The 9,176-nt window shown below is 40.4% G+C and overlaps 1 protein-coding gene across 1 annotated transcript in view; it reads left to right on the top strand.

The window, feature by feature from the left end:
* Position 1: 1 nt before the first annotated feature.
* KIF24 (kinesin family member 24) overlaps positions 2-9,176 on the top strand; it is an 82,041-nt gene continuing 72,866 nt past the window's right edge. Inside the window, 1 exon segment of the mRNA XM_036898003.2 lies at positions 2-268. The gene's annotated coding sequence lies outside the window, so the exon portion shown is untranslated.

Here is a 9,176-nt window from a genome sequence, read left to right as displayed (position 1 = left end):
CTGATTGGTCCTCTGGAGGAGAAGACGGCTAACATCATCGAGTTTCCTAGGTACCTATTGGTGAATGATGCTGTCCTACTTGCGCGCGGGAACGGCGCGGGCGTTCGAACCTGCGTTTGGCGGCGTTTCCATGGGGATGAGGCCTGGCTGCCTGCTCAAGCTTAGGACTTGATAAGACACCCGCCTGCATTCGGGCTCTCTCCAGTCGTCATCGTCTTCTCCTGTCCTCAGACAGGGTTGACCGACGAGGAATTTGGAAGCCTTAGAGGTGAGAAAGGGCAGGGGAGAACCGGGGCGGGGTAGGCCTGGTAGGGAGCCTTGGCGCCTGCCTCGCCAGAGAGGGTGTTCAGGACACTAGCCGAGCGCGTAAGGAGGCGGGCGGTCGTCAGGGAACCGGCAGTTGGCCTCAGCCGGTTGTGCGAACTCTCACCCACTCTTCTACCCATCATTCCCATATATCAGCCTTTTTCCCAACTATTTTCTCGAACGCCACTTCTCTCAGGAAGCCCTTACTGAGTCTCGACGTCCTCTTGCTTTTGCCCCCATATCTCTGATTGGAACCTTACTTAGACCGTTCTCTTTGGCCTTTCCTCTTCAGTTATTTGTGTACTTCCGTGAACACCATTCCCCTTTCTCTCACGTGTCTGAGGTCTTTGCGGCAAGGCAAGCATCTTTCACACAGAATTTCCTAGAAGTATTTGTTGAGTTTAATTCGTCACAATTAGGTTGGATTTTCGTCTATGCCCTGCCCCGTTTTCCCTCCCATTCAGAGATTATTTTTAACTGGGAGGAGGGGGAGGGCACCCTAATCTTCTATGCAAAAGACCCTGAAAGTCCACGGTTGGCCTTTCTAAATCTTTGTGAAAGGAAAAACTTTTTTGGGTTGCTTGCTATGACTCTTCCCCACATTGTGGCTTTTAGTCTTGGTCTCCTAGTGCTTTGCTAGACGCCCTATAAGTGTTTGCTTAAAACAGATCATTCTGTTGTTCCTGTATGCTGACAGAGTTTATCTCAGTTTTTTAGTGGCCCATAGCTATTGTCACATTTTAAGTGTGCTTTGGAAAATGTTTTAAGACATTTTTTCCTTTGTATTCCACTTATAGTCTCTCTACTTTAGGACATATAACAGCTGCTCCAGTAAGCCTGTCCATTCATCAGGTGTCCATAAGAGAATTGCATTGCCAAGACTGTTGTTAGATTGTTAACTCATAATTCTATATATTCTCTGTCTTGCCAATGGATTTCAGCCCCGGGCAAGTTCGCTATGGATTCAGTGTGACCAAAGAAACCGACAGCAAAACGTTCTTGGGGTGAAAAGGTTTATTACCCGGCTTGTTCTCCGGTGGTAGGTCGAGCACTAGCGTCTCTGCCTCCGCCCAGAGTACTGGGCCGAGCTCTCTATATAGCGCAATAATAGCTTATTGTCTACAGGTGTGGAAGTGGCAGCCCAGCAACAGGCCAGTTACATCATCAGTGGTTTAAGTTCAGTGAGGATTCTGGCCATAGGAACCCCAACTTCCCCACACTCTCAGTCTGCATTGTTGATAATTCTTATGTCAAATTCATACCTCAATGATGACTTTAATAAAAGGATTGACACAGTAAGGTGTAGCAGTTATTTACTTTTACCTTCTTATGAAAGTTTGAACACTACCTTACAGCTGAACTGAAGATTGTGACATGTAATGGACACCAGGCTGGGGATTAAGGTTTGGTTTTGGCTCTGTCTCTAACTCACTCACTGTGGCTGGTTTTGCAAGTCATTTAGCCCTTTTGGACCTCACTTTTTCCATCTGGAAAATCAAAGGGTTCAATTAGGTTAGAATTCCTGTGGCTCTACTATGAGTTTAGTCAAGTAAATTGGTGTCAGGTAGATATCATTCATTCAGCCTTCCAAAGACTATACAGCTGGAAGTAATAGCTACCATTTATTGAGTGTTTGCCCTGTGCAAAACACTAACTACATCAAGGGCTTTATATATAGATATTACATTTTTCTTAGCATAGTACAGTAATGTGCTGCCCACATAGCATTTCATTAAGAACTTTTGTTTTATGTTGTTAATGAAAACCTTTAGCTATTCATAGTATTTCCTTAGGGCAAACTAGGACAGGATCCTCCCATCTTCCAATTTAGGAGGAACAGAAGTTTTTCTTGGCCGCAATGTTGTTGTTTGTAAAGTGAGGGGTTGAACTCTTCTCATATCCCACATAGATTAGTTGATCTAATAATTCAGTTTCCTGTAGTGGCTCAGCATACCTGTTCATAATCTGTGCAGAGTAGATCCTCTACAAATTTTTTGTTAAATGAGTAATAGTGTTTTACTTACTATACTTTAAATGTTGTGGTCATTGTATATTTCCTGAGTTATTCTCTCATGGATTTTGGTGTTCATATACTATTAAACAAGGAGACTTTTCCATAGGCATAAACTAATAATAATTGGTACCAATTGTATTGGAAAAACTCCATTTTCCACCTGTGTCTTTTTCCTGTCTAGGGAAAAACCTTGGTTCTTTTCCCTTCTGTGTGCCTCCTTTATTAGTCACACTGGACACTTCACGTTGTCACCAAACATGGGGTTTTTTCCTCCACCAAGTAATTCTCTGATACCAGTTGGGTGTCCTATAGTTTAACTCTATCTAACACTATCTATCTGAGATAGTGTCAGATTCCATGGGTTAAGGGCTCAGTACCACAAGACTGCTCCTACCCAACTTAAGATGTCAATCACAACTAGTAGGTCCCCAGGTTACCCACAACTTCCGTCCTATTTGGCTACAAATCAAAGGTTCTTATGACCCCTTCCTCAGGTTTGATTAATTTGGTAGAGCAGCTCACAGAACTCAGAAACACTTACGCTTACCAGCTTATTAAAGTCATCATAAAGGATACAGATGAACAGCCAGATGAAGGTACATAGGGCTAGGTCTGGGAGGGTCCAAGTGTAGGAACTTTTGTGCCCCTGCAGTTGGGGTGTGTTGCCCTCTTGGTGTGGATTTGTTCAGCAGCCTAGAAGCTCTCCAAACTTCATGCTTTGGGGATTTTAAGGAGGCATCATCATATTGGCATGACCATTTATTAACTCCACTTCCAGCCCCAATCCCCTCTGGAGAATTAGAATTCTGACTGAAAATTCCAAGCTTCTCCTTATGGTTTGGTTTTTCTGGTGACCATCCTCCATCCAGGAGCCCACCCAGAGGCACCCCATTAGAACAAAAGATACTCGTAGTGTTCTTATCACCTAGGAATTTACAAGGGTTTTAGGAGCCTTGAGTCAGGGATGGGGTGAAAGACCAAATATTAGAAGAAGAGATGCTCCTAGTGCTCCTATCATTTAGGAAATTACAAGGGTTTTAGGAGCTCTATGCCAGGAACCAGGGACAGAGACTATATATATTTTCTATTATCTCACACCATTTTATTGTTGAGTGTTTATGTATCAGATATTTAATTCAGCACTTTATTTACATTATCCTAATTAATCCTCACATAAGCAAACATCTTTCCCAAGTTACTATTACCTTTGACTGTTTAACTCTATAGTAGCTTCCTAAATGATCTCCCTCCTTCTATTTTCCTCACCCCTTACAATCCATGTCTCACAACACTGGCAGATTATGCCCTTTCCCCACTTAAAGTCCTCCATGACTTCTTGTTTCACTGTAAATTAAAATCCAGACACCTTGACATGACCCAGTAGACCCTGCATAACCTGGCCCCTCCCTTTCTGTCTTCATGTGATGTTGCTCTCTCACCTACTGTGCTAGAGCCAGACTGGTCTTGATCATGCCATTCTCACTTCCACGTTAGAGCCAATATGCTTGCCTGGAATGCTCTTCCTCATGATCTTTACATGAATAACTTCTTCATATTACTTCAGATTTCACCTCAAATGTTCTCTTCTGAATGAGGCCTTATCATCCAATGTGAAGTAGCACATATCACTATCTGAAATTATCTCCTCCCACTAGAATAATAGCACCTCAAGGGCTGTGACCTTACCTGTTTTGTTCACTGATATATCCTCAATATCTAGAACAGGGCCTAGCTCCTAAAAGGCCCCCAAAAACTATTTCTTCAATGATGGGATGAAAAATTCTTGTTGGAACTGTGACCCTCTGGTCACAATGTCCATAGCTGTGTCCATAGCAGTTCATTATTACAGTCTTCTGTTTGCTCAGGAGCAACTACAAACTCTGCCAGCTTCCCTGAGCAATCAGATTACCCTGATTTAGTTTCTACTATGACAATAAATGGTATCAAATGCTTTTGTATAGTTTTAAAAATAGTGTAGGGATATTTATTCATTAATAATTGTTGAATGTGTATTATTTTCAAACACTGTCTTAGATACTAGGAATAAAAAGATTAGTAAGATAATAATGAATACATATAATAAGATAATATATTCCTTGACCACAAGATCACATTCCAATGGAGGAAATAAACATACTACTCATAGATAATTGCTACAGAATGCAACTGCAGTGATAGAGATATGCAAAAATGTACAATATGAATACAGAAGAGACCTCCAAACCACATCTGGGGAAATCAGAAAATACCTCATTTGTGTTTTAATCAATGGGTAAGAGGTAGACAGGTAAAGTGAGATTTAGTAAGAGTGGAAGGAGGCTGTTTAAGAGCTTGTGAATAAATGCATAGAGAAAGAAAACAGTCTAAACAGTCGACTAAACTGGAGAACAAGCGGAAGGGGCTAGACTATAGAAGGCTTTATAGGACATGCTAAGGAGTTTGGACTTTGTTCTGTAGATAGGTAACAGGATGCCACTGAAGGTTTTTAGATAAGGGAGCAGCATGGTCAAAACTGGGCTTTGAAAAGAATGATCTGGCTTTCTAGTGGGGAGGATGGCTTAGAGGGGGCAAGACTGGAGGCAGGGAGAGCAGTTAAAAGACAAGTAATGATCTAGGTGAAGGATACTGGGACCAAACAACCAAACCTGTGGTGGTAGGAAGGAGGGTAGCAGATGGGAAATTTGACAAATATTTAGGAGATTAAATTGACTGGACCTGTTGCCTAGATTTGGGATTAAAGGAGAGGAAGGAATCTAGGATTTTTCCCAGTTTATCTCTGAATGACCAGATGGATAGGGTAAATGGTATTGTCATACCCACCCCTCCTGCCAAGGAAGAGAAAGGTGGAGGGGTAGATTTTGTGGGGAGTTAATGAGTTTGCTTATTGACAAGTCATTCAGATGCTCAATGATGGGAACATTTTGATAGTGATGTAGCAATCACTGCATGTTTTTGCTACACTTCTGTAAGATTGTCAGTTTTATTGTGAGGGGAACTAAAATACCCTGGAATTCTGGAAGTACTGAGTCAATAATATTGCACAATATCCAGGCTAAAAAAACTCTAGTTGAGGTTTCACCAGCATTGAGGAGCATCCTATGTCTCTTACAGTCTTTTCAGTTAGTTACCTGTTTATGTTGAGATTTGATTGTTTAAAACTAGTGGTATAGAATTGTGTAGCCAACCTATGGATATCTGATCACTTTCTAAAACTAATTCATATAATTGCTCTTAATAAATTATCTGTGCCTTGGTTTCTTCATTTGTAAAAATGGAGGCGATAGCAATGAAATAGTATTCAGCCTTAAAAAAGAAAGAAATCCTGCCATTTGCAACAACATGGATGCACCTAGAGGGTATTATGCTAAGAGAAATAAGCCAAGTGGAGAAAAACAAATACTGTGTGATTTCACTTATATGTGGAATCTAAAAACAAAACAAAATGAACAAAAGAGCTGTAGAGTCTTAGTGAGAAGGGACTGGTGTTTAACATGGGGGAAGGGTTGGGGTGGGTGGATGGGGAGGGGGAGGGAGATAAAAAGGTACAAAAATTCTCAATTATAATATAAATTGTTTACGGAGATGGTAGTACAGCATGGAGAATATAGCCAATGATTCTGTGACATCTTCCTATGTTGACAGATAGTAACTGCACTGTGGGGATGAGGATTTAGTAATATGGGTAACTGTTGAACCACTGTGTTATATACTTGAAACCAATATAAGATTGTATATCAGCAATACTTCAATAAAAAAAAAGATTGTGTATCAACTATACTTAAATAAAAAAACAAACAAAAACACAGGTGGTCATTGCCATCTGTCACAACAAATCTTGGAAGATTAATGAGGTAGTATACTTAATTACATATTAATAACTTAGGTACCATTGAATGGAATTATTGTTTTAATTGCTCTTTGCTTTCTGAGCACACTCCTTTAGAAACAATTTCTGGTGTCATTGTGGCAACAGTTTGCAAAAAGATATAACCCTGAGTAAAAAAAATCTATGTTAGTAATTTATAAAAACTGATTATAAAGACAAGTAGTGATTCTATAGCATCTTACTACACTGATGGACAGTGACTGTAATGGGGTATGTGGTGGGGACTTGATAATAGGGGGAGTCTAGTAACTATAATGTTGCTCATGTAATTGTACATTAATGGTACAAAAAAAAAAGTGTGGTAATGACTGCTAGTAAAATGCTATTCTACAGAAGTCTGCATACTTCCATTTCCTTACTTCCATGAGATTTCATCCAGAGAAATTGTTGAATTCCATAGAATGTAGGAGAAGCTAACCACATGTGAGTCATGAAGAGAGATCTCATTGTTCTTGAGCATGGCAGGCCCATCCCAGAGCAGACCTGATGCTTGACAAACCCCAGACAGCCCTCCTCATGGGTCATGCTCTTGGATTGCTTTTTCTAGAATCAGCCCAGACAGCAGATTCTTAGCCGTTGGTTCTTCTGAACACACAGTTGACTTCTATGACCTCACTCAGGGCACAAGCCTGAATCACATTGGTTACTGCAAAGATATCCCAAGTTTTGTCATTCAGATGGATTTTTCTGCAGATGGCAAATACATCCAGGTGCATGAGGTCCCCCTGGGGAAGCAATAACCAAAGCCATGGTCATTGAGAAGATCACCTGGGCCTCCTGGACAAGCATTCTGGGAGACAAAGTCATTGGCATATGGCCACAAAATGCAGACAAGGCTGATGTGAACTGCACATGTGTGACCCATGCTGTTCTGAACCTGTCACAGGAGATGACTTTGGGCTGGTGAAGCTCTTTGAGTTTCCATGCACAGAAAAATTTGCCAAACATAAGTGATACTTTGGTCATTCAGCTCATGTGACAAACATCCGTTTCTCTCATGATGACAAGTATGTGGTCAGCACTGGAGGAGATGACTGCAGTGTATTTGTGTGGTGATGTCTGTAATGCCAGAAACCTCTTCCTTTATTGCTGACGCTGCCACCACCCAGCAACTGCAGAGGCAGTGACAGGGCACCTCGTCGCCACCTGCCGCGGGCAACTCACTGAAGGGGTATGAGTGCCCCTACTCTGCGATCTCCAAAACTGTGATGCCAAGAAGGAAGAGTTTTATATCCATTAAGTGCCTTTGAAAGTTTCCAGTTGTGTGGGCTGCTGTCTCACCTCCCACAAATTATCTCCTTTCTACATATGGTGCTAAAAGTTCAAAACTGAGGAGGGCTACAGGACCCTCAGCAGATTCCTTGTCTGTCACCCAAGTCATGCGTTCATGGCAAGGCTTCCTAAATGAAAGACATCAGTTATCTGCTTAGGAAATAGTGGTTATAGGAAGGTGAGCAGCAAAGAAATGTCAGTTCAGGAGGGAGGGTATAGAATGGGTTTTCATTGTGTTCAGTGCCAAACTCACAAAATTCAAAATAAAATTCAAATAACTCTACTACTACAAAGTAGAAACAAAAAATAAAAACTCAAGCAGGTTCAAATGAGCTGATTTATCTTGTTCTAAAATGGTAATCAGTGAGGTGACATGGGTCTGTACTGGGTTTACCACTCCCAGAATGGGGTTGACTTGACTCATGATTTGTTTCAGGTGAAATATATAGGTCAAGCCTGGATTTAAATGTCTCTGCAAAACAAATTTCTAAGCCCAAGCAATATTTGGTAAATCAAGCTCAAACAAAATATCTAGCTTAGAGTCCCTCGGAGTTGGTTGGATGACAGAATGTGACTTGGAAAATATTAACCAGAAGACATCCCTAACCCATCTCAGTCATACTTCACAGTTGGCCTACCACTGACTGCAGGAGGGGGCTCACGGCACACAGAAGGCCCACAAGGGACTGGTACTCTGAGCACATACATACCAATTAGTCCTTCCAGTCAGTAAACTAAAATTCTGAATCTTGAGTTACTGGCTGTTTGAGCTGTCAGTTTAGAGAAAAGGTGAAACGAAGCAGTTTCAATTAAATAGATTAACATTTACTACAGAAGTGCTTCAGCATTCTAAATGTATTAGATGACTCATTGAACTATTTTTATATGCCAAATTATTAATGCCTTACATCAATCTACTAAGAGGTTGTTGGGCCCCCAGTAAGAGTCCCTATGTAGTCCTGATTGTTTTCTGTATCATGTGACTGGTAATGCTGAGTGATAACTATGTCTGCCTGTACTGTACCACTGCCCTTTCATAATTGGATCTTGCATTGAAATAACCATGTGGAAGAACAAATTGATCAATGATGATATGTATAACTATATTTAAAGAGCAATAGTGTCTGTGTCCAGAAAACTTCTTAAATCTTATTTGTAAACATTTATATGGTATGATTTTATATATGTTCATTAATCTTACACTGTATTCTATGTTAAAAAACTGATTGTAGTAGTTTTTTTCATTTAAACACACGAAGATTTTTGTTGAAAGTATTTTATAACTGCCAAATGGCAAAAATCTGCAAATAGCCTTTGCAATTCAATTAGACCAAGATTTTAAAAATAAAGGACTGAATTTAATTAAGCCCAGAACTGGTTGCCACCTGTTCCTGGAAATTCTTTCAAAATTAAACCTCTATAATTAGAGTAATACTTGCACTGTTTTAAGATAACTGGGTTCAACAATTTCCTTATGTTTATTTTTAGGTGATTGCTCCCATGCTTTTCACCTAAGAAACTTATTAACCTCACAATGGGGCTCTTGAAAGGAATTGCAGTAATTGCAAAGTATTAGCTACTTAACCATAAACAAACTTGAAGCCTTTTTTTTTCCTAGTTATAAAAAGAAACAATCGCTCAAAAACTACTTTTGGGTATAACTTACATGACTAGCATCCCCAAATCCACATTTAGCTT

This window comes from Manis pentadactyla, chromosome 3 (genome assembly GCF_030020395.1).
Source record: "Manis pentadactyla isolate mManPen7 chromosome 3, mManPen7.hap1, whole genome shotgun sequence".
Lineage (NCBI taxonomy): Eukaryota > Metazoa > Chordata > Mammalia > Pholidota > Manidae > Manis > Manis pentadactyla.
The sequence above is the reverse complement of the archived record's forward strand: the minus strand, read 5'-3'. Positions and strand labels throughout refer to the sequence as shown.